Source organism: Melanotaenia boesemani, chromosome 19, assembly GCF_017639745.1.
Source record: "Melanotaenia boesemani isolate fMelBoe1 chromosome 19, fMelBoe1.pri, whole genome shotgun sequence".
NCBI lineage: Eukaryota > Metazoa > Chordata > Actinopteri > Atheriniformes > Melanotaeniidae > Melanotaenia > Melanotaenia boesemani.
The window spans coordinates 4,321,432-4,348,564 of NC_055700.1; the positions used below are offsets into that span (position 1 = coordinate 4,321,432).

Sequence of the window (27,133 nt, forward strand, 5' to 3'; positions counted from 1 at the left end):
ACACACTCACCAGTTGTCACGGGGTGTGGTATGCTGGCCGCATCCTGCATTGGTTGGCAAAACCGAGTAGAAGGATTTTGCTGTCCTTAAATATGAAGTACTTGATCATGTGACTTGGGTTTCAAGGTGTTTTGTGTTGGTAATAATTAGGGGGAATTAAATGTTGGTAAAGGTGTATTTCTTTAGGAAAATGATTTAATCATGTGAAAGTTAATTTTAGAATTACACCTTTGCAAAGAGATGTGGGGTTTTTGGTTTTTCAGTTGTTTTTTAGTACATTTATTTTCATTTGGATATTGAGCCTAGTGGGAGGGGCTTATGGTATAAAAAGAGGGATCCTCACTGTGATGAGGGCAGTGCTGGGAATGACACAAAGAAGGTCACAACCACTCTGGATCTGTTCAAAGTGGAATCTGTGAACTGTTTTAACTTCTTATTTTCACAGGTGAGCAAATAAATGTCACAAGCATTTTACTTCTTTTGCTTGCCTGAGTTTTTGTGTTACACTCTGAGTAGGAAATGGATGGAACCCCGCGGCATGCATGGTCCGGTACTTTTGTGAATAACAATTTTAACAGATTTTCTAAGTTGACGGGGTAGTAACCCGCTCTCGTTTATCTTCTCCTCTGGTGTCTCAATCACTGTGCGCTAGCTCATAGGGAAAATGTGTAGTTGGTGCTTTTTGTCCCTTGCCGGTGGCTGTAGTTTCGAGGTGGCAGACCATTATGGTGCATTCCTACTGACTTACCCATCATATATAAAAACAAATGTAAAATTCTTTGCTCACAAGAATGTGTCAGACCATTAGTGGAGGTCATAATACACCAATGATTTAGGTCAGTAAACAACGTTACACAATGTCCCTTGAAAGAAACAACAACTTCTCCCATACAATGGATTAAGAAGAAATTTGCATACAAAAAGCCAAAATTGCTTCCATTGGTTTTACTGGCAAAAAAAAAAAAAAAGAAATGTCTCAATTGGAATGTCAAATTTTTCCATTTGTCTTTGCAGTTTTAGTCATTTTTGTCACTTAAAATTGATTAAACAGAATAAAATATAAAGGGAACACTGAGAAAACAAGTTGTTCTCATATGTGAACACCAGAACTTTTCTGGATGAACTCAGCTTAACAGTTCAGTGTGAAGTTAAGCAAACAAACTATATAAAGTCATAGTAAATCAACTGATATATTTTGTTTCATGACTGAAGAATTGCTTTGAGGTTGCAGCTGTTTTATGGACATAAGTTGGATTGCCAAAGTTGTAGTTTCTTTATGCAAGCTCTACTTGTTGTTGTGTTTAAACTGCAGAGCTTTCAGTGTTTCATGCACACCACTGCCATGATCATTTCTACTTCTTAGAATATGGAAAACAATGCTTTAAATTAACAATAAACAGAAGCATTAAATTACTTAGTGGTACAGATACCTTGGCTTTAACTATTTTACCTGTTACCTACAGCCACTAAATTTTATTGAACTTTGAGCATGGATGACAGAAAAAGCATCACTTCTGGATCATCTGTTTTATTTCAGAGGAAAATCTATGACTGCCCTTTTAGTTGTTATTATATTCAGTGTCACTTTCATTTAATTTGCTTCCACATAGCTGTGTATGTATTTAAATCATCCTGTTTTTCTGGTCTGGAATTTGCCAGATGTGCGTTAAACATTTAGAACTTGTGCAACAAATTTTATTACACTGATAGTTTTGAAGCTGGAATAAAAATAGCTTGGTATGAAGGTGTAAAAACATATTTTGCCACTGATGGGGCATGCATAGCCTGTGACCCAACATCATCTTGAGACTAAGATGCTGACAAAGCACAGCAGACGTCTTCCAGCATGGCTGCTCTCGGCTCCCATAATTGGGTCCTCGTTGCTTCAGTTTGGCTGCCATGCGGGTTTTTTATAGGTTCTCACATTTCACTTCATGATTTTTGCAGGATTGATAAATATTAGTACCCCAACTTCTAGTGAGCTGTTAATGTCCGTGTAAGCTACACTCTTTGCAGCTTACAATTACATAGATGAACACACAGCTTCTCTGCATTAAAATGTTTGACAGTTTAAATTAAATCATTCTGAAAGTGAATTCAGTTGATGGACTTAATGTGCATTTTAAATACATAGTGGAGATAATTAGCGCTTTTTCCAATAGAATAATAACAAGTAACACAAATTAATGTATAATTTAACTCTCAAACTTAAGACTGTGTCATTTGTCATTTTCTCCTGAATCATACATTTGATATTTGGAGCAGTTACATGCTTAAATGGCTTTCTTGTCTTCAGTATTGGAGTTTAAAATGAAGTCAGTGGTAGATGTTGTTTTTTGATACCTTTGCCTTATTTAGACCTGAACAAAATAAAACTTAGCTGGAAAGTTTCAAACACTGCAGACTGGGCACACTTTGTAGCATCTGTCAGTCATCACCTGGTTATTAATTATAAAGCCATTTTACAATCTCTGAAATCTTTGTTTTGAAGCACACTGGTGCACAAATCTCCACAAGCCACTGTCATATCTTAAGGTATATTAAAGTCATTTTTCTGCTGTTGCTGTCAATATGATGTATATTTGAGCCTTCCCACGTTTAAGGTTTATTTGTTTTCAAATGAACCAGTTTCTGTTTTCAGTTTGGTTTTGTGTGTGTTTTTTTGGTTTTTTGTTTTTGTTGTTTGTTTTGAAAATCTGATTGTATTTCATTTTGATTGTAGTGAAGCAGACTAATTAAATTTTTAAAATTCATCCTCTAACTTAAATATTTGGTTGAATTTATGTATTTTCTACTATTTTATCTTGGTTAATGACATATTTATATGTATAAATTGTAGTTTGTGTTTGACCAGTAATGTGGTAAACAATATGTCAACATAAACATTATAAAGAAAAATAATATATTTTAATGTGCAGAGGCCTAGTTCAACAAAAATGAAAATATCTGAGGTGTTATTAGCCCAGTTCCCAAAGGGATGCTGTGTAAAATGTAAATGCAGACATAAAGCAATAATATGTAGATCTTTGGGAACTTTTAAATTTTTTATTAAGAAATTTTGGCTCTCCATGAATTTGATGGCAGCAAAATGTCTCAAAGAGCCATGTTTATGGTAAATGAGGCCTTTTATGAAATCATTGCATATATCTTGCAGCTTTGATGGAGTCTTTGCAGACGTGCAAGTTGCCAGTTTTTTGTAGCACTAATGCCCCAGTATTACCACTCTGTTACCATCAGAGATGCATCATATAAATTTAAAATAACCTAAAAAAATATTTTGTTTTGAAGAGTCTACCAGTCAAAACCATATTTAAGAAAACCTTGGAAGCCTTGGTGTATCTAAAGTTAGTAGTATTACACTTGTATGTAGTACAATGTATGCACCATGTGTCTTTTTGTTTACATGTATTTTTCAACAAGGCAAGTTGTGCACTTACCAGAACAATAGCTGGCTCATGAGCATTGGCACCACCACTGGTGCTACGTATCTCCCGCCACTGGCTAAAAATGTGCTGTTTGTGTTGTGTCTGGTGTGCAGCATTAAATTCAGTTTCTTGTCTGAACCTCACTGGTCCCCCCACCTGCCAATATGAAGCATCTGATGCAGAAGTGCCTTGAGCCTGGATTTTATGACTAATGATCATAAAAAGACGAAATGTGGTTGTAAAAATAAATCAGTTTAAAGCCTAAAGAAATGACATCTTATTAATGAGTATATATTGTCTTTAAGTAGCTTCATGTCTTATAGAGGACATGGCCTATTTAGTGAATACTGAGTCCCTTTTTCATAAAAATAAATAAATAAATAATAAAATAAATTTTAATAAAAAAGGATAAAGTAGGGTTCATCCAAAAGGAGTTGGTAGTTTCTGGTTCTGTCAGATCCACCATTCACTTTCAAAAAACCAAGGTTACAATGGCCAAAAGAACTCGAGCCCTCAGTCAACAGACAAATGGGTGTAAACAGTCCATCTGCTGTCAGCATGTAGCTTGATATGTTAGCATGAATGCTAACGTAGTCAAGTTAGCCAGTCTGAATCCAAAAATATGGAATTTGATGCATTGTGTAGTTTTTTTTTTTTTTTTTTTTTAATCTGATTGAATTGTTAATGCTTTCTTAATTTCATTTCAAGATTTGTATAGAGAGGTATGGTTATTTTTAAATAAGATGCGCTAACTGGATAAAATCAGGTTTTTTTTTTTGTTTTTTGTTTTTTTGTGGTGTTTGAATTCCTTCAAACCAACAAACCTTTCTTTCACAAATAAATCTTACTTTGGTTTAACAGGCTGTTTAACATCAGTAATGTTCTTATTGCAGTGTAGTGCCAATTAACAACCCTATCGAGTTTAGCACAACTGAAAATATTAAGCAATGACAGCTTAAAAATACAGTTAGGAGCAGAACAACACATTAAACTAAGTTCTGAAAAGCTTTGTAAAATTAAATATCAGATGAAATCTGTAGCAGGTCGAAGAAATGAATGTAAGTATAGAATATAGTCTTAATTTGTGGGAAGTGTCTTAATTTGTTCCTTTGCAGGTACTTAAAATGGACAACATTCTTATTTAATTTGCTGTGCAATTTTCTCATTGTAAAGTAGTAAATATTTTGTATGCTTGTTATAGATGCTGTATTATTTCATGAGCTTCTCATGTATGATTTTATCTGTTCAAAAGAATGTCCAAATAAACTATTTCTCTGAGTCAGATATGTCTCCTTAAATTTTACCAGGTTTTGGTCTCATTTGATTTGGCTGTATGTCTGATAGCAAACAAACATACTCTGATTATTTTATGCCTGAAACAAAAACTGTTCTCACTACAGACATGGATTTATTTTTTTTTTTTCATTAGCACACAGTACTTTTGCATTCCCTCATGATACTTTACATTAACAAAGGGACTATGTTGTTGTAACGTAGTGCTTTAACATATTACTTACAAGTGCAGACAAAGGGTTTGTTGTAATCAGAAACAGTATCAAGCATCTTGCTGCTTTATTGTTTTGGCAGATTGTGTTTAGACTGTAAAGTAAGATTGATAGGATTTATTGGTAATTAAATAAACTTAAATTTCCATTCATTTTCATGACTGAATTATTAACTGCTACAGCTTATTATTAAGAAGACGTTTTATTGGCTTCTCTTCAGGATCTTCTGGTTCAAAAAGGATAATTTAATCTTCTGTCTTTAATATATTTCATCAGCACTCAAAAGTTTTGGAAGTGTCCTCTGATTGCTGTAATGTATTATTCATCAGTTGTTATGCATAGACACGGCCACCCTGACGGACCTGACATCCACCAGGTTGCCCTCGCTGCCCGATGGTCTGTGTGTGAGAGCAAAAACGCTTCCTCACCACTGTTGACTGTGTTTTGGGCCCGTTTTTTATTTTTATTGTCTCCTTAATTTATCTTTTGTATTTCTGATTGTACATACTTCGTACCTGGACATGCTTTTAATGTGGATGTAAAGTCATTGTCAGGTGTGTTTATGTTGACTAGATGCTGAGATGGACAGATGCAGACTAGAAACACCTAAAGAAAATGAGCAAAATGACTTTAACAGGCTGTGCACTCTCTCCGATCATCCCAAAGTATTTTGTGTTAGCTCGCAATACTTTTGCGTTCCCTAACGTGTTTTTTTCCCTCTTCCTCTATCTCCCTGACAGGTTTGGCACTGACATATAAAGACTAAAGAAAATAAGATTACAATAAAAATAATAAAAATATCAAGGGCAGCCATGTATATAACATGTCTCCCTTGGTAGAGCAAATCTGTGAAGCAAAATATGGCACACAGACCACTGTTCTGTATGTTAGGATGTTGGATTTTAGCATAAACCGTGATCCTTTCCAAGTCATGTATTCACTTAAACCCAACCAAAAAGTGACAAAAGGGTTTTAATAAAGTTTTGTTGATTTATTGACTAAGTGCAACTCAAAAGATAGAAAAGTATTTATACACAATCAATGAAAGTGCTGCATCAAATAACATTACCCTCTCACAAAAAGGATGCACTAGAGGATGATATTTTCTTTAACTGTTGGTGAGTCACATTTCCTTTTCCTGTCTGTGGGGGTGGGAGTTGAAAAGCGACCCTCATGATTTGATTGGAGGACTTGATATAGTCACCATCCAGCAACACTTGCATGTAAGGCCAGTGAGGGTAGTAAATAGACTGAAAAATAGGCCCTATGCTGTTTGTCTGTGGATTACACGCTGGACTTATAAATTACCCATGAGAGCTTGATTCAGGATTAGACTGGATGTCAGAGCAGCTTCCCATTTGTAGCATGATGTGTGCATTGGATGTGCTCTGCAGAACTGCTGCATCGTGGCTGTATGTGTGTCTTCACATCTTTGACCTTTCTGTTGTGGTGCGGCCATTGCCTGCACAATCCTTTTGATGCAATGCCTCTGGTAATGGCCACAAACAGTTTTATGTAATCCATGGTTGATATGAGTGAAAGTGAAGACTGCTCAGCTGTCACTTGAAATCAATCCATTCAGTTTCTGAAATTAAAAGAAAAGTATTTACTTTATTAATTATAGGTAAGCTGGCTCATTTTTCAACAGGATTACAAAATGTTTTAGCTGTGGGGCTTTGTTGACAACCATTTCCCTGACACTTAGAGCACCTCTTGAATTAAAACTGGACACCACAATGAAACTGTAGATGAACTTTCATGCAACCAGTATTGATAATATAACCTGTTAAAATGGGAGCCAAACTTGTTCTGTATACATGATGTACACACTGCATTGTCTGGGTGGAATCAGCCTTTGGTGGGCTCCACCTGTGTTAAAGTAAAATGGAGAAAACAGGATGGCGGGACACATGCAGGTAACATCAAAAAGGTGGGACAACTTATGGTGGAAAATCTCTATGTTCATGACTGCTGTGTTTTAATAGTATCTAAGACTTGGCTTCACCTGTTAATCCCCACAGCAGCCGTGCATTTATGTGCATAGCAATTGCTGTAAACGGTCTGTTTTTATATAGGGCTTTACTATACCTGAAACAATACCCAAAGCGCTTTATATTATACATACCATTCACCCATTCACACACATTTACACACTGATGGCGGAAGCTGCCATGTGAGGCTCTAACCACGATCCATCAGGAGGAATTTGGGGTTCGGTGTCCTGCTCAGGGACACCATGAACCTTTATTTAACCAGGTAAAAAAAAATGTTTGAGAACTAGTTCTCATTTACAAACATGACCTGGCCAAGAGGCCCCAGCAGGAATAAATAACGTACATACATACAAACATACAACTGTGCATACACAGGACCACAATGCAACAATACAATACAAATTAAAAAAGCGCAGAGCAAGTACAAATATATAAAAATGAAAGGGGGAAAGGGAGTAGAACACAGTATATAAGACAGATCTATGTGAAAGAAAAAGTAGTGGAGAAATGTTTGTATCTAAGGGAGAGTCAGCATCGTCAGCAGGAACAAGTATCTACAATAATCTGTTGAAGTCTCTGTCTAAACAGAGAAAAAGATATCAGAGATGGAAGTTTGAGAGTGTTCTGCAGTGTATTCCAGTCATTTGCAGCGGCAAAGTGGAAGGCCTTATGGCCGAAAACAGTAGCGGTTTTGGGAATGATGAGCTTAATAAATTCGGTTGACCTGGTGTGATAAGTGCTGCGAGCGAGGTGGAGAAGAGATGAGAGATAGAAAGGTGTCTTGTGTAAGATTGACTTGTAAATAAAAAGAAACCAATGATGGAGTCGCCGAGTGTGAAGGGAGGGCCAGCCCACCAATTTATAGAGATCACAGTGGTGGGTGTGGAAAGGGGCGTTTGTGGCAAAGTGTATGGCTGAGTGGTAGAGAGTGTCTAATTTTTTAAGGGCTGCGCTTGATGCCATTTTATAAATGATGTTGCCATAGTCAAAAATTGGGAGTAAAGTCAATTTGACTAAAGTGCATTTGGTTGCGTGAGTGAAAGAGGCTTTATTACGGAAAAGAAACGCTAATCTGGCTTTTATTTTGGCTTGGAGATTATTGATGTGGGTGACGAATGACAGAGATGAATCCAGCCAGATGCCCAGGTACTTATAGGAGTTGACATAATCCAAAGCCGTGCCGTCTAGGCAGGTGAGTATTGGTAGGGTGTCAGCCCAGTTTTCCGACTAAAAAGGATGCACTTTGTTTTACTGGAGTTGAGGCGAAGGTGAAGGTTGTGGAAGGACTGCTCTACTGAAGTGAGGTTGAGTTGGTGAACAGCTGCAGCAGCTTGTGGGGAGGGGCCGACTGAATACAGAATGGCGTCATCGGCGTACAGGTGGATCCGAGAGCTGCCAGCAGCTTTATCTTTGTCATTGATGTAAATGGAGAAAAGGGTGGGGCCCAAAATAGACCCTTGAGGCACACCTTTGGAAATAATGAGTGGTTCTGACATGATGTTTTCTGCTTTCACTAACTGGGCACGGTCAGAAAGGAAGCTGGAGAACCAGTCACAGCAGGAGATGGACAGACCAATACTGGAGAGCCTTTGTAGAAGGATCTTATGGTCAACTGAATCAAATGCCTTGGCAAGGTCAATAAAGGTGGCTAAGCAGACCTGAAGTATGGAGATGGGTCGGTAGCAGTTTGGATCCGTGCCACAGCCACCTTTAAAGAGTGGAGAAACCATGGCTGATTTCCAGTCGGAGGGGAGGATGGAGTACTGTAATGACCTATTAAACAGACTTGAGACAGGTGCTGCAATAATGTGAGCAGCTGCTTTCAAGAACCTGGGATGAAGACCATCAAGGCCAGCAGATTTGTTTGGATCCAGCTTAGTGAGCTCATCCTGCACTCTAAGATGGAGAAAGGTGAGAAGGAAAAAGGTGTGTTGTTCAGTGGAGAAGGCTGAAAATCTAATGAGGCTGAGTCGACCTCACTTGCTGAAGCCAAATCTGGACCTGAGACAGGGGAAACTTGGGTCGCATTGACAAAGTGATGGTTGAGAAGTGAAGCCATGCGAGCCTTATCAGTAATAACAATGTCATTGAATATCATAGAGATTGGTAGCTGAGGGGAGGCAAGCTTATTCTCCATGATCTTGACGGTTTTCCAGAACTTCCTCGCATCAGAGCCACAGGTGGAAAATTTCTCCTTAAAATGGGAGATTTTAGCATTCCTGATGGCCTGTGTTGTTTTGTTCCTGAATTGCCGAAAGGCAAGCCAGTCCGCCGGGGATTGTGTGGAGCGGGCTTTCCTCCAGAGGGTGTTCTTATGATGGATAAGTTCAGCCAGATCATGGGAAAACCAGGGGCTATAACGATTCTTGATTCTGCATTTTCTCAAAGGAGCATGTTTATTGACAATTAGACTGAATGTATTTTTGAAAAAACACCATGCCTCATCCAGGGAGGGAGCAGAGCCAACTCTATCCCAGGTCACCGCCTCAACATCCTGAAGAAAGGCTTGCATGTTAAGATTCTTGAGAGAGCGCTTGGTTACAATGACTGGGGGTCTTTTGACTGAACAGCCAATGCGTACACAGGCAATAGCACAGGGATCGCTTATTTGGCTGAAAACACCAGACTGATAGTTAGATGGGGTGTTGGTGAGAATGAGGTCAATCAGCGTGGAAGATGAGGGAGATTTTAGATTTGGTCTGGTGGGCTCAGATATTAATTGAGTAAGATTTAGAGCATCAAATTGCTGCAAAACTGTGTCAGGAGGGTTAACCATATCCCAGTTTAGATCACCCAAAAGAACAAACTCAGAAGTTGTGAATGGTACAAGGAGCTGACTAATGGCTGAGAGTGAAGCTGGTGCAGAAGGTGCTCTGTAGCAGACAGCAACAGTGAGAACAAAACTGGCTGAAAGTCTAAGCTTTAATATCAGCAACTCAAACTGTTTGGGGACAGACTTACACAGAACAACAGCACATTGCAAATGATCTTTAACATACATGGCTACACCACCGCCCCTAGTGGCTCTGTCTTTACGAAATACATTATAACCTGGTATAAATATGTCCTGATCAGTGACACTTTTTTTTAACCAGGACTCGGAAACAGCTAAAACATCAGGATTAGCAGTATGTAACAATGTTTTTAAATGATCAAAATGCTTTGGATTTAGCAGGCTGCAGATATTTACATGTAAAAACCCCAAGGATTTGCTGTTATAGAAGTCTCTGAATAACAGTTGTGAAGTAGTAGTAGGATTATCTATACCAGGACCAGGATTTGGGTGAACATTCCCAGAGATAAAAAGCATGAGAATAATTAACAAGCACCAGAGGGCAGCACAGAGGGAAAGTCTTTGTTTAACCTTTACTGAAGGCATAACCGCGAACAGAGAATTAGAGTCAGAGAGCTGCTGCAGCAACATAGATGAAAAGGTCGGAATAAGATAAAATACCTGAGTGGTAGGAAGTCCGAGAGATATCGTAGTCCAGAAGGATGAGACATCTGTAGGCTGTAGGGTAAAGTCCATTGTACTCCCATAGCGCAGCACTATAGCAGGTACAGGTGGGGGCTTGCAGGCAGGTCTGACAGCCTCTGGCTGAGTGTGCAGGACAAATCCGAGTAGCATAGTCCAGAAGGACAATGTAGTTAGTACGGAGAAACGCATGTTACAACGAGTAAAAGCACACAGACTCGAGACAGAACGTGCACAACCAGGAAACTCTGGCGCCGCAGCCAGTCCGAGCTGTTGAGGTCTTTAAGCCGCCGATTGTGTTTGTAAACACACAGCGACACGACCAGATCGACAGAGATCCACAGAGGGAAAAAAAAATTGTCCGACTGGATGGTCAGCCAGCGACTAACCATAAAAGCCACCAAAATGTCAAACAATAATCCAGTTGGACAGATGGACGCAGCCAGCGCCACAAAACCTCGTCCGCCGAAGCCAGTAGGAAGCTCAGCATGGCTGGCCGCACAACAAGCCGGACCGCATACCACGATGCTAACCACAGAAGCAGCCAATCACCGGGCTCGGAAAAGCCATGCTGTACAGGTAGCCAAGGGATCCAACGCTGAACCAGCCACGACAAGCTGTGAGACAACGACAACCATGATATGACATCCAGGCCAGGATTGAATTGGCAACCCTCGGGCTAGAAGACAACCACTCTACTCACTGAGCCATGCCGCCTCATGCTGTAACTGATAGTCTAGCTCAGGGCTACTCAATTCGGTCCTACGAGGGCCGCAATCCAGCAGGTTTTCCATGTATCCCTGCACCAACACACCTGAGTCAAATTAATGAGTCATTGTGTAGAACCTGATTGGCTGTTAGAGCCATCTAATTTGACTCAGGTGTGTTGGTGCAGGGATACATGGAAAACCTGCTGGATTGCGGCCCTCGTAGGACCGAATTGAGTAGCCCTGGTCTAGCTAAACATACATACTGCTCACTGGACAGAGAGCTAATTTCTGTTAAATGCCGTCTGATAGAGAGCTCACAGTTGTGCTAATCATAGCTGTTTATATACAAGTGGTAATGCCAGCATAGCTCTCTCGCTGCCATCAGACACCATAAACTAGCTTCAGTGAGCTCACCCCAATGGAGTATGCATTATAGCTAATCAGACAAACTTAGTCGGTTGTACATAAACTCTATCAGCATGTAAAGTGCCCAACAAGACAACAATACTCATTTGATCATGTCTACACTAATATTAAATATGCATACAAAGCCATACAGCTTTCCTTAGGGCAGTCAGACCACCTCTTTCTGGTCCTTCCCCAACCTCTCAGAAGAAGAACCACGCCTCTGGTTAGGTTTCTGGCAATAAGATGCAAAGTTTTAACTCTAAGATTGCTTCAGTCATACAGGAAAGCCCAATATGGCCACAAAAGGAATATAGAAAACTACCCATACAGGGAGGAAGATTATTGCACTTTTTAAGTTTTTTCCTTTAATGTAATTTTTTTTTTTTTTTTTTTTTTTTTTTTTTTTATTATTTAATGTAATTTTGACTTCTGTTCAAATATTTCAAAATCTGTGAATATGTATGACCAAATGCATTCAGTTGCACTTGTTCTCTTGCTTAGTTTTTGCAATCTTTTCACTGAATTTCATTCTTTCATTTGCATAAAAACCATAAGAAATGTTGATGACTTATCCTGCGCTGTGAGGCATTTACAAATTTTTTTAACCAATGAAATGCTTGATTGAATTTTTTTGCTATTGTTTAAATTTTAGCAGAGCTGATGTTGACAAGTGGGTGGAGCCTGATCAGATTGATGGAGCTGATCAACCGGAGCAAGGTATGCTTGATGCTTGTTAAAAGGGATTTTCTGTGGATTTTTTTTTTTTTTTTTGTTTCGTTTTGTTTTTTGTTTTTGTTTTTAACATCTGTTTTAAAAAAAAAATAAAATAAAACGGAAAACTATAAATATGTGTAATTCAAAAACAGTGAAGACTGAATTTCGAGGTATTGCAGGCAGCAACACAAAACAGCACAATTCCATCTGATGAGCTTTTCTGTATCAGTTTATTTTCTGTGCCTGATGAGAGTGGAGAAACCAGCACTCAGACAGAAATCAGACTGGATGCCTGCAGATCCAGTTCACTATGGCCAGGGAATATAAATTGGCAGCACTGACTTGTGTCGACACTGATGTGGACATGGGAGGGTCACTGAAGAGAACTTGTTTCCCAGTGGCTTACCCAGACAGCTGCCACCACGCAGAGAGGCTTAGCTGGAGGCGAAGACAAGGAAAGACCTCGCAGTGGGATTTCTCCTCCTGCCAATCAAACCTTTGACTGTATGACAAGATGAGATCCAAACGGGAGATGTAGCTGTCATGTTTATGTTTCACAGACCTATGAGATTGTAAAAAGTGCATTCATTAATATTAACTACCAAGCTTTTATTTTTTTATCAACTTTTTGCAAAGCTTTTCGCCTCACCCCCTAAAAATCTCACTGCTCCTTCTCACATTTCACTGCTTCAAATAAATATGCTCTACATTCTTTATCAGTTATCAATCACTTTGGATTATTTAAATATTTTTAGTTGTACAACAATGATATATTCCCACCAAAATTATACCTAAAAACACATACGCAAACGCACAAGCAAAACAAATCTGTGTTGCGTTTGTTGCACAGCCACTGTTCTTTATGCTGGATCCACTCAGTCCAATCAGGAATATTTGTTTCCTCACATTTGCCCTGATTGGACTTTTCATCCTGCTTCGACACATCTGTTTCCCAACACCATGAAACTCCTAATTCTTAATTCTGTCTGTAAATATTCTTCCATTTTTTCAGTCAAAATCTTCTTGTAAGTTGGAAGTGTTGAAAGGTTACAAAACCTGGACACTGCTCAGGAGTAGTATTTGTAATTTAATCAATAAAAGGCCAAACAAGTTACAAGAATACATGTTCATTTTTTATGTAAGACATTGTTATTCACAATCACAAGCTGGACTGGACAAATATCCATGCCATCTACTGGAACGGCCAAAGTCGCCTTCCATTGTCTGAGGCTGATGTGGTTTTCCAACATCTGTCTGATGCTCAGGATGTTTTTTGAATCTGTGGTGGTCAGCTCTGTTGCATCCTGCGGCAACACACTAAAAAAAGCCAACTCCAATGGGCATGATTAACTGATCTGCAAGGCCAATATTATGGGAAAGGAACTGGACTTTGCCATGGCGGTGTCAGAGAGAAGGATGTTATCCAAGTTACTGGGCAACCACTCAAACTCACTCCAGGTTTTACTGGCCAATCACAGGAGCTCGTAGAGCACCAGACTTACTCCACCAAACAATATAGGAAATCCGGCCTACCTGTGGACATCAAGTTATATAAATTCACCCTCAGGGACTAACATTTCTTAAGTTTTTATGTACATACAAATGCTCATGTGGCATAAACACTTGCACATAAAAAAAGACAAAAGAGAAAAAAGAAATCACCACCTGGATTTAACTAAGCAAACAGGTAAGAGCCTCAATGTGGGTCATTACTGCCGGGATGATTATGTTTCAATAGGCAACAAGTTTTTAACCCTCACTGATGCAGTCAGAAGCTTCTCATTTCTTAAACAACCATGTCAGAAGACACATCCTGTGGTCGTAGAAAAGATGTTAATCTGTTTCAGAAGGATCACATTATTGTCAGGCATAAAGCTGGGGGTTGAACCAAATCTTTGTGTGTGGAGTTTGCATGTTATGTGTATAAGTGGATTCCTCTCTGAGTACTCCCACAGCCCAAAGACATGCATGTCTGGCTAACTGGAATTTCTAAATTCTCTCCAGGAGTCAGTGTGATCATTAGTTGTTGTTTGCCCCTCAGTAGTGGACCTGTCTAGGGTGTACCCAGCATTTCATCTAGTAGTTGGGATAGACTGCAGCGCCCTGCAAGCCTGCTTTGGAATAAGGGGGCATATAAAGGGGATGGATGATTTTTTTATTTCTCTCTAAAATTATGTGATTTTAGCACATTACCTTGTACATTGCAACATTGCCCCCTCTATAAAACTGCACCTGAACACCCATCCATAGTTTCAGTGTTTTGGTTTTTTTTTTTTTGGTTTTTTTTTGGTGCATTGCTTCCAAAATTTGGCAGATCTTTGTAATTTTGCACATTTAAATGAAAGTTAATGCAGCATCCATCTTGCATTCTATCTAATTTCTGAGCTCTCTCCAACCAGTAAAGACCAGACTCTTTCTATTCCTCTCTTACTTCCATAATGTTTTCTTGGGTTTCTTTGCTGAATCAGCCAGTACATGTTACTGCTTACTACATGGTACTGCTGCCATGTGACATGGTGCCACAAAGCAAAATTCAGCTGTTACTTGATGCTCCAGGCTGGAAAAACATGCTTCAAAACCAAAACACTGCAGGATAATGGTGGCTCCAGGAATCTATACAATGAATTTAAGTGCACCATCAAAAGGAGTCAAAAACAGAGTATTACTGACCATCTGAATGCTGCAAAGAAGCACCAGTGGTTGGGAAAACACTGCTCAGTTTCTTGTGTTCTTCATGTGGGTTTGATAAATACAAGGTGACCTGGCACATGCAGTCACAAATCTGGATCCAGTTCAACATTTTGAACTCATGCACACAAAAATCAGTTCAGTGTTTGTTCACTCTGCAAGTGTGATAAAGTGGATTCAGATTTATAGGTCAGCGTAGCGAAGACAGCATAAAAGCTTCAGCAAAACAAACACCATGCTGTTAAATAACACTTAATGACCACACAATTGAGTGATGTCTCATTAGATAAACTGCCTGGTGTGAGTGTTTGCAGTGGAGTGTGTAGGGTAAGTGCAAGCAATCCATTAATCCATATGGTGATTGTTCAACTTAAATTAGCTAAATGGAATGTCTGTTCATCATTTGATACTAATGGATGCTTAATGTAAGTGCAAACAGTACAAATAGTGTATTATCTCATCTTTTCAATGTGAATTTTTATCCTTTTTTATTTTTTTAGGAGTGCTACTTGGTTCCATTTTAATAAAGCTTATTAGCAGTGGCAGAGCTAGATTATTATACATGGGGGCCAAAAGGTGGAAAAGATTATCAGGGGGAGTCATATACTAAAAAGGAAATTATTGTCTCTAACACAGATTCACATACACTGCTGTGATAACTGTGGTCACATTAGAGAGACACAAGAACCATATTTACATTAATAATCTGCTCAAGTCTGCTAACTCATTGATTAGAGTCAGGTGTGTTGCAGAAGGTAAACTTCTTATACCTGCAGGACACCAGTCCTCGAAGACCAGGATTGTGGATCCCTGCACTGGGATCAATGGCTTCTCTCCATAGGAATTCTGGTTTACTGTCTGGTGGTGGTGGTAGATTGGAACCTTGTGTCTGACCACAATTACTGGCTTGGCTAACTCCATGTTGGGAGCTGCTGACACTGAGGCTGGGGTCAGTCTGGACCTGATCTGTGTCTTTCCTCTTTACAAAGAAGTCGTAAACCTCTCCCTTTCTCTTCATTCTTTTATTCTCCTATTGAAAATATGACTCTTTACAGGTATGTATTTCTTTACATTTTCATACTGTACCTTACTTTGAAATCAACTAGCAGCCTAGCTAACCTCCTGTTTAAATCAAACTGGATCATGTAGCCCTAGCTTAGTCAGTGCTGAGCAACTTGGATATTTAGGTACTCTTTGAGCATCATTATAATTTATTTCCAGCTCCAATGTGAAAATCTTGTTTTGATAGTGAGTGAGGGAATCAAAGGGAGGGAGTCAAAAGAGTCCCTGACGAAGGCCAGTGGGATAAAACGTGTTGGTGTTTTTAAAGGGCATGACTATGCCATGGAAATAAAGGTGACTTAATTCCTTTTAAAGGAGAGTGCCTTGGAGTTTTGTGATAACAAGTCTTCCCTTCTCCATCCAAAGAGCACCTCAAACAAGAAGCAGGAAGTGCTGCTTCAAAAACAACTTTTTGAAGGTGAAAAACGTTATTAACTGAGTTGATGTCTAGTCCCTAAATACACTCACTGAACACTAATGACATGGTTTCCCCACATTATCTGAAAACTAATCTAGTGCTACCATATAACTAGATTAGCACTGCTACAAAACTGGGGTAGAGTCTCAGGTGATTGACCAGTGGCACCCTGAGCACCCCTCTAGCTCTGCCCCTGCTCATTAGTTTTACACTCTGTTGTAAGCTCTATGGCCTATGCTGCCAGTATTTTATTTTACTACAACCAAAGATAGGTTGGTTCTGATCCTAGAATTGTGAATTTTAGAGAATCAGAAACCATTTGGGGCAGGAGGCAGCAAACCTTTTTATGAAAACAATTAATAAGAAATATCTAGTCCTACACTCAGGGAAATAAAATGTGTGACCATTATAAATGTGTTTTGTTGTTTTTTATAGGAGAGTTGACCTGCTGTCCAGTTCTGTTGGTGGGTTTTAACAGGAATGTAAGACAGTGTTTGTTTTGTTTTGTGATGATTTTGTGATGATTTTGTGATGATTTTGTGATGACACTGATGACACTGATTTTTTGTTATGAAGATCTTTAAGATGCAGCATGCTCGAACAGTGGTGGCAAAGTAAAGTGATTTGATCATAATAAGATTATCCTGGTCCTGTTCTGGTTAAGCTGATGGATTCTCAAATGCCTTTCATTTTCTAAGGGGAGAGAAAGGAAATAATTTAATTTACAGAATGCTTTGAATAATTTTATTATCACCTGGTCCTCATTCTCTGAATTCTGCATCCATAAATAAAAGGAGGTACACTACCGTTCTAAAGTTTGGGGTCACTTCCCTATTGAATCCCATGGCAAAGTGACCCCAAACTTTTGAACGGTAGTGTATTACATGTTAAAATGCACCAGTTGTCATCATATGGCATGATGATAGAGGAATGTTATATGTTTGAGATGCTTCTTGAGTGCGGATTCAATTTTGTTATCTAAACATTGGCCAGAAATTTTGAGAATTGCTTCCCTATTGTTATGACCATGAATTTTCTACCCGTTGATCAAACAAATGACACGTATATTTACATGGTACAATAGTTATTTGTGTCTGTATTTTTCCAGGTTTTTTTTTATGGCTTCTATTCCCATCAGGGCGTCAGTGTTGGTGTGTAGGCATCTATTAAGGGAAGGATACAGGGTCTGGATCGTGACAGGGATTTTTTTTTTTGTCTTTTTTTAAAAGTCACTGCTGTCCTTGACACAGGCAGGAGGCTGATCAGAGAAGGAGGGGCTGAGGAAATAATTTAATACCTCTGAGCCACAAGACTCGCTATCACTAACAAGACCTGAAAAATGTTTGAGATATGCATTTTGGTTACTGCATGTTCTTCCCTTATAAATACAGCCTGTTTGTGAGGAATAGACTCACTGATTTTGTTGGGTGCTTGTTAGAAAATTCTCATATAAAGCATGTCTTTCAGGCCCTGAACTTATCCATAGAAGCTTAATTGCTAAAATTTCTCTGGAGCTTCAACCCTGGCCTGTTGTGCTTGACCCCCACCAAGACAATTTACCCCCTGACAACATAGCCCTGACAAATCCCAAGAGCATACAAGCCCCTCTGCCATTACAAGGCCAGAGAACATTGTAAACCAGCTGTTTGATATCCCCACCCTCACCTAAATGTAATGACTCAAAGACAAACACTGCTTCAAAAACTGACTGAATTGTTTTTACTTTCTCTAGATTGTAAATTTAGATGAGCCTCTTGGCTTAACATAGATCAGCTGCTCCACTACATTTAAAAGAGTGAGTTCAGGTGACTCGGGCACCTTATAAGGACTCCAAGCTCAATCCCCCTTGTGCTTGGTTGGCTTGGTGAAGACCTTGGAGATGGATTATGCCACTCAAAACCGGAAGGTTGGGCTGTATTGGAGGGTGGCTGGATTGATAATTGGTCTATGATGGAAATAATAGGATCACTTATGTGAGGATAAAGAGACATTTACCAGGTGATAACCTGAAGTTATTAGGCTTAAAAAAATATTTTGATTTAGTTTTGTCCTGGACCAGTACATTTTGGGTCCCCTATATATAAAACTGTTATGAGAACGAAGACCGTTTCTATTATCTCTTTTTAACCATTGTCCCAGTATAACGTATTATTTTTAAACTTTAAAATTATACAAAAAAGTGGAAAAAGCGATTAGGAAGATTAGTTTCTAATGATCAGAACAGGTCCTTGGGTTTGAGTAAAAGTTATGGAGTTTCTCTCCTCTGTGTTGGTGTAAATACTGTAAATCAGTCTTGTAGAACCTTCAATAATTCCTCACTGTGTTTGGTGTAGCAGAAACATCTGGAGGATGTTTTTGTATGTAGATCTGTGTGATTTGTGCAGTTCTGCTGTGGTAAATTATCTAGATTTCAGACTTTACTGGAGCAGAAAAGGGCAATGGATCTTTTTCCAAGGTCTTTTGGGATAGGACCACAAGCCATCCTTCAATGGATCTTTTGACCACGAGAATCTGGTCACGACATCTTCTAAGTGAACATTTTTCCAGCCTCTTGCTCTGTGACAGCTGGGGAGAGCTCAAGACGTCACCATCTGAAATTTTAACTTGCATACTCTCAGTTGTGTCTGACATCCTTTCATTCATTAAATTTTGAAGTGAATTTTTGAAGCCTTTGGCTTTCCCCCAGCTTGGCCTTTTAAGAGCCAGAAGGGGCCACATTTGGCTAAGAAAATGGAGCTCATGAAAACTCAATTAGACAAAAATATTTGAGGCATAATTTCTGTTTATGTGTTTTCAAAGGCTCACCTGCACACTAATCTGAAGAGGTGATACCATCAGCATTTCTTGCTCTTCAGAGATGTTGGCACTTTTTAAATGTCACTCTTTTGGAACAAGAGATGTTTTTGAGCCTGCCATCTGCTATCAACCTAAGAGCAAGTGTTGGGTTAGATTTAGGTTAAGTAAATGTTTAATCTCAAATGAATCAATGTAAGTCAGTGTACTGTCTTTGGAGGTGAAACACGACATGATTGTGTGTGTTCTGATCAAACTGCGACAGAGGGACAGTTGCATAACAATTTGTCCATGCTGCCTTGAAACACTTAATCGCTTAATGTGCTTGCATGTGTCCAAGTTTCACAAATGGATAATGTGTGCATGTTTGTCAGTTCAGGTAACCAAGGAAACAGGAGATGTAGGGAGACTGCATCGCTTCCTGTTGTACTGTTTGGCCACAAGCAGAGACAGAAAACGGAGGAAAACCTCTCAAGTCTGGCTCTCCTTAAATAAAATCCTAAAGCTGTGCCAGTTAAATTCCCCCCGGTCCTCTCTCTGTTTATTCTTTTTATAAGGCAAACCAATGCTAATGTATGCAATGTGAGTCACCCATGCACAAGCTCTGCAAATCCCTGTGCAGTTCAGGGCTGCTGTGTTTTCCAGGCCTGGCTTATTGTTGTGTGCAGAGTCAAATTTTCTAACCTACCTTCCCTCTAGCAGCTCTGCTCTAAAAGACTCTAACAGCTGTTGGAGAAAAGCTTATCTGAGTGTACTTGACATGTTTCATCAACAGGAAGAACTGTAGCTTCTTCTACACACAAGCTGCACTTAAAATAAGACATGTGGCTCAAAGAGGAACAATCACATTCTCTGGGATTTTTTTGGGAAGATGGCCAGTCTGCTGTGTTTCTGCAGAAAGCCTCTGGATTAGTACGCCCCTATATTCGAGCTTTTAAGGGATACAGGTGGGTAGGATAAGCTGTTGGGCCAAATACATGAGGACCCACCCACCCATTCTTCTTCTTTTATGTGAAAATAGACTTAGTTTAAAAAATTTGTCTCTCAAATTAGAGTAGACTCCTGCCAGCTGATCTGCTGCCTCTATACAGCTTGTTTTCTTCCTATCTCACAGCAGCTTTTTCATAAATTTTTTATGGAGTCATTTCTGTATCATAAGCTGCTGAGCTACAGTAACTAAATGTTGTTTTTTTATGCAAAGAGACAGAATGAGGAGAATGAAAGGTGCTGTGAAGTCATCCGTGGTGAGGCATTGATTGTATCCATGTCTGCATTTTGCTGTCACCTGTTTCCATCTGACTGGATAAATCTAAATGCTCAATGCTTCATGTACAGATCTGTAAGCTTAAAAACCAGCCATAGCGCATTCCTTCTGTGTCTGCCGTGTCACATGATCATGGTAGCCTATCCGATGTCAAGATGATGCTGTTATAGGGTTACTTATGATGATGTTGTGCTTTAACAGTTTAATGGTTTAATGCAGGTTCTTCAGCATTATGTTTTATTCATCTTTTTACTTTTATTTGGAAAATTCCATTTTATTATATTCAATATACAACATTTAAATAATATATCAATTAGCTGTCTTATTATTTAATCATTTCTAAAAGATATCTTATTTTTTACACTCAGTTTATTTTATTAGAATATTAAAAGCATTTATTTCAAGTATTAAGGATGAATTTAATTCATCTTTCTCATCTTTGTCCTTGCAATAAAGATATTAATGTACACTGTACAATTGGATGATTTTTCTTTAACTCAACTCAACTCAACTTTATTTATGTAGTCCTTTAAAACAACCACAGCTGAAACAAAGTGCTGAACATAAATGGACAACACAACACATAAAAATACAAAAATCAACCGGGAAATAAATAATATGATAACATATAATAAAATAATTGTTCAATAAGCAATTTTAAAAACAAACTAATTATAAACAAACATAACCAATAAATAAAACAAACCACAGCACACTATAGAGGAACAGTCTCATACTGGGCTGAAAGCCAAAGAATAAAAATGGGTTTTAAGATGAGTTTTAAAAATAGACAATGAAGAAGCTTGTCTAAGGTGGAGAGGGAGCTCATTCCACAGTTTTGGACCAGCAACTGAAAAAGCTCGTGCCCCTCTGAGCTTCCATTTGGACCTCGGTACGTCCAGGAGCAGCAGGTCAGCTGACCTGAGGCACCGAGCAGGAGCGTAGGGGTGGAGTAGCTCAGAGAGGTATGGAGGCACCAGACCATTTAAAGATTTAAAAACAAATAAAAGAATCTTAAAATGAACTCTGTAGTGCACTGGCAGCCAGTGAAGTGAGGCCAGGATGGGGGTTATGTGCTCCCTCTTACGTACTCCAGCTAGGAGGTGTGCAGCTGCATTTTGCACCAATTGGAGACGTGTAAGGGAGGACTGGCTAACCCCAAAATAAAGAGCATTACAGTAATCCAGCCGAGATGTAATGAAGGCATGGATTGCTGTTTCAAAGCGTTGTTTTTCAAGAAAAGGTTTGACCTTAGCAAACTGCCTGATGTGGAAAAAGCTGGACTTTACTACAGAGCTGATTTGCCTATCCAGTTTAAAATCGCTGTCCATCTTAAAACCCAAGTTTGAGACTGTTGGCTTTAAAAAACCTGCGAAAGGACCCAAAACAATGGAGCAGGGTTCACAAAAGCCACTGGGACCAAACACCATCACTTCACTTTTTTCCTCACTACGGTATAAAAAGTTTAGGGCCAACCAGGCTTTTATGTCTTTGAGACATGCCAGGAGACGTGCAAGGGAGAAAGCATTTTTCTTTTTAAGGGGCACATATGACTGTCGTCAGCATAAAAGTGATAAGAGATGCCATGCCTTCTCAGGATTGAGCCCAAGGGCAGTAAATACAAAGAGAAAAGCAGAGGCCCTAAAATCGACCCCTGGGGAATCCCATAAGGAAGTAGAGCAGAGCTGGATTAAAAATTTCCAAAGGTCACACTCGTGCGTTTGTCAGAGAGATAAGACTTGAACCACTCCAATGCAGTACCACCAATGCCCACTAGGTAGCATAACCGAGCCACTAAAGTGTTGTGGTCCACGATGTCAAAAGCTGCTGTTAAGTCTAATAAAATAAGAACAATATGTTCACCAGTCATTTGCTAAGAGGATGTCATTAAACACTCTTAACAAAGCTGATTCGGTGCTGTGCAGAGTTTTAAAACCAGACTGGAACACCTCCAGGACATCATGCAGCTTTAAAAAGAAAAAAATCACTGTAAAAGTATCATAAACTAATATTATTATATCAACAGGAACTATTTTGGTATTTCTCATCCCTAGCAAAAAGTACTTAGACAAACCATCAACAATAGATGTTCATTAGCAACTTTATTTCTACTGTCAGACTAAAATACCAACATTAGGTGGTAGAGGGTTTCATTCCCTGTACTGCCCTTCACACTCATTGTACCAACATCTACTCCATCCTCATCTCTTTCCTTCTGCCTCCTTTTCACCAAGAGTGAAATATACAAACCAGAGAATTTATAATCTGATCTAAACAGAATACCAGTTTGTAGGTAAATGCAGTCAGGTCATTTTGATCTCTCTCACACACACACACACATCTGAATTTGGCCATTCACTTTGAAATACCAGCATAAAAAAAGTCAAAAGGCCAGATTTCACTCATCTTTTTATTTGCAGGAAAAAAGATCATTATCTGTCATTTGTAAATGTTTTTGAACACATATTTTAAAAAGTGGGGCTGGAATTTCATTCTCCGGTAAATGTCCACTGAGTCATGTTTTTCTGTTGTACCTCCTGACTTACTGTGAGCTAATTCTACTCTGTATGTTAAAACATGCAGGCTGGACACCTTGAGATGAAGCTGCAGGTGTGTGCAGGCTCCAAGATGAACTAGTCTTCCCAGTGGAGTCTGTGTTTTTAATTTCCTTTGCTTATTGTCAGTCTTAAATAATTATTCAAAATTATTATCCACTCCATTTTGAAAATGAGGAGAGGGATTGTATAATTACAGGCAGGTTAGCATTTTTTGGAAAAAGTTTCACCTCTGGAGATGTCTATGGGGGGGAGCGCCCACTCCACTAAAATGACATAGGAATGAGTGATATTTTGTAAAATGATAGCCTGAAAATGGTAGTTTTGTTTCTGTCCTTCAGCTCATGCACCCATACACAGATTGCCCACAGCAAAAACCACCTCTGCTTGGACCCCACAGGTGTAAACTATGAGACAGGTTAACCTGCAATGTAATCCCATGTTTCTTAATAGAGAGAATATGGCGCCCGCATACCACTTCATTCAGCCAGAAGGAACAAGCTGTTATAAAGGAGTGAAAGTCTGATTCTGTTTTGTGGGATTTCATCAGGAACAGAATTGGGGGAAGTTTGGAATTTAAAAGATGATTTAAATCTTAAACCCCTCCGGATTATGTGCTCAGCATCAGTTACCATGGTAAGTAATACTAACACATTAATCTCTCTTGTCGTACATCCCTCAGCTCATATCCAGTAGGCGTGCTCTGTGATTCACCTCTGTGCTCAACATCTCTGAAAAGTGGACTAAACTTCAAACTCAGTTCCAGAAGTAGAGAAAACTTATTTCCTAAAATGTTTTATACTTCCTCTGCACAAGTTAAGTATCAGCTCACTGTTCAGGATATGTGTATCCGTTCGCTGCATGAAGAGTTGGACTGCTGTAAATGTCTGTTAAGCTCAGTGATACAAAGCGAGATGGGAGTTTGAACTCAACGCTTTCCTCATGGATACACTGTCGTACCCGAGGCACAACATGATGCAGCAACTACCTTCAACTGACAGGTAATTCAGTCTGCCAGTGATGACAAAGCAGGAAGCTGGTCGTTAGCCAGAGGCGCCGAGTCAATCAGGAGCACAGCCTGAAGCCACTTCAGCAGACAGAGCTGGAGGATTTCTTCCTCTTATGCAAAAAGAGCTGAGCGTGCTCTCACACAAAGTTCTGCTGGCATAAGAAGCTACTTTACACACAGGCAGGAAAACTATGTGAACCAGTGACGTGATTTGTAATGTTTTTCCAAAACTACACAAGTCTGCATAAGAACACTTTCTTCAGATGATAGAAAAGAAATTATGCACATTTATAAAAAAAAATTAAATAAAAATAATAAAAAAAAAAAAATTACAGTTTTTTACTTGGGACCCACCAATATTGAGCTTTTCAGAAACCAAACCTAATGGTAATTATAGCTGAAGTGTATTTGTCTCATTTTATGAGTTTGAACGTGGCTCAAAACAGTGAGGAAATGTGATCAGCGAGTATTTATCCATTGCCAGGCAACACCACTTCTTAAACACCCACACTAATTGGTAAAGAACACTTGCAGGGCCCTTGACAGTTGGTTACGCTCAGGAGTGAAAGTATTTTAAAATTCTTGCCAATACCATTGCAAAAACCTTAATCTCTATCTCGCTTCATGCATTTTACATTTTTTTCTGGGAGTCCTGCAGCTGCTTCTTTTCCCTGACATAGTGCCTCCTCACCCCGACTTTCTGCTTGCTCCAAATCTTCATATTCATGTAGTGTTTCTCTCCATTTTTATTTAAAATGTATATAGATAATAACTGATATTTATTTAAATCATTTCGTTTCAGCCAACCACAAAAATGTGTGGAATTTTGTTGGTGTAATTTATTGTTTGTCCTGTTCTAGTGTACCAGATGTGTTCAGGTAATCAGATCTGCTCGGGGTCCTACGCCTGCTGACAACATCATACTTTTTTTTTTTTTTTTTAACCTGTCCTGTCCAGCATCATAGCAAGCAAAATGATAATCTGGATGCTGTATCATGCTGAACAAATTTGCTCTGCCAAGAGGAGGCTTGTGGGTATAAGGCTCCTCTTGATAATCTGATTCATTTATTTACTTTGAATCATGGATTCTATGTAATCTTGCTGGACCAGACCGGAGGGGACAGAAAAAAAGGAAGACAGCAAAAAGAAGCAAAAGGGAAAGAAGAAAGGAGACAAAAACCATAGACAGAAAGCAACAACCCTTCAATCCACACCATCACCAGACAACAAACTGTTACACCTGTACATAAGCATCATACTTTATGATTGGTTGAACGTTGGTGTCACATTATATGATTGACTAAATATTGGCATGATTACGTTGAAGATTGTGGTTGGTTAAATTACAGAAGTATTTTTTGCAGGATTGTATTCTTCTACGTAGGAAATATGGACGACTTTTACAAAGAAATTCATCATTACTGATCGAAAAGGACTTACCACAGCCTGACCATCACCTCTAAAAGTTCAGAGAGCAGAAAGGTCACCATGTGGAGGCATAAAAAAATAAAAATAAAAAATGATTAAATGGATTAAAACAAAATATGTTCTTGACAAAATTAAGGTGAATCTATGACTCTGGCTAGAATATGTGAATCTTGTGATTGTATGGATGTGTAATGTACCCATTTTCTCTTCTTACGGGTTTACTATTTTTTACTATACTGACCCTACATATAAGTAGCATTGCTTCCCCTTATTATTTTATTTTGCCCATGTTTTAGTGGTAAGTGAACACCAAGCATCCTTAATGGCTAGAATTTTCTTTCTTCAAGATGGTGTGTTAATGCAAAGTTGATGTCCAGTTGTCATCCCAGATGCTGACTGGAATGTGACAACACAAGTAGTGGTTCCGATGCCCTTTCCCCACCATGTGCTATACTTAGCTCATGACAGTGAATGGTCAGGACCTCTAGGCATTACTTAAACATACCAACGTATCGTAAAGCATATTTGCTGGCCTGGATTAAAATCTGATGTAGTTAAATACACACGAAGTTGCTAAGTCTGTCAGGTGGTGGGAAAACCCAATCATTCCGTTGCATCCTGTACCCGTGATGACTGAACCGTTTGAATGATTTATTTTAGACTGCGTTGGACCTTTACCGCATACTAAGTCAGGAAACGTGTCTCTATTAACATTAATGTGCACCGCAACTCGATATTCAGAAGCCACTCCCTTACGGCGAATTACGGCTAGATCATGTGGACTTCCTCAAGTTATAGAAAACCGATCAAGGAACAAACTTTATGTCAAGAGTATTTAATTAAGTCCTTCATGAGTTATCAGTTCATCATGTATCTTCAAGCCCGTACCACCCAGAAAGCCAAGGTGCGTTAGAGAGATGGCACCAGACACTGAAATTAATGCTCCGGAAGTATTGTCACAATGAAGGGAAAAATTGGCATGATGGAATCCCATTTCTGCTGTTTGCAGCTTGTGAAGCTTCACAAGAGTCCTTAGACTTTTGTCCAAATGAGCTTATCTTCGGACATAAACTTCAGGACCCCTTCAGATTCTGAAGGACAAGTTGTTCGCCGCCTGAGAAAAATGTGCTAGATTATGTATCTACTTTCCATAAGCAGTTGCTCCGATTTCGGGCTTTCGCATTAGAAGCACTTCAGACGGCTCAGCACTCAATGAAAAAGCATCATGACAAGACGGCTGTATCACGCATGTTCAAAGAGGGCGATAAAGTATTAGCTTTACTTCCTGTACAAGGAAAAGCTTTAGAAGCTTGATTTGCGTTACCATATATGATCCAGAATAAATTGAGCGCTACTGATTACGTCACCGTCACTCCTGATGGAAGGAGTAAGGCCTGTCTGCCATATAAACATGTTAAAGGTGAATATGTCTCAGAAATGATAAAGTCCCTACCGTCCACTCTTCAACATTTATCTGATCTCCTAAAGAATGACATAGAGGCTTTGGTTTTCACACATTGGCTTTTGTTTAGCGACGTTCCAACTCGCACTCATATAATAACCCATGACACTGATGTAGGAAACGCCAAACCAATAAAGCAGCACCCATACGGCTGTAACCTGGCTAAGAGAGCACAGATGAAAGAAAAGACTGACTATATGCTACAGAACAGATTTGCAAAACT

At 39.1% G+C, this 27,133-nt stretch overlaps 1 long non-coding RNA gene across 1 annotated transcript; it reads left to right on the forward strand.

The window, feature by feature from the left end:
• Nucleotides 1–216: 216 nt before the first annotated feature.
• On the forward strand, nt 217–27,133 carry LOC121630525. The gene is made up of 3 exons (XR_006008544.1): nt 217–1,634; nt 19,968–19,975; nt 27,122–27,133. It is a non-coding gene; the product is annotated as an uncharacterized LOC121630525 (long non-coding RNA).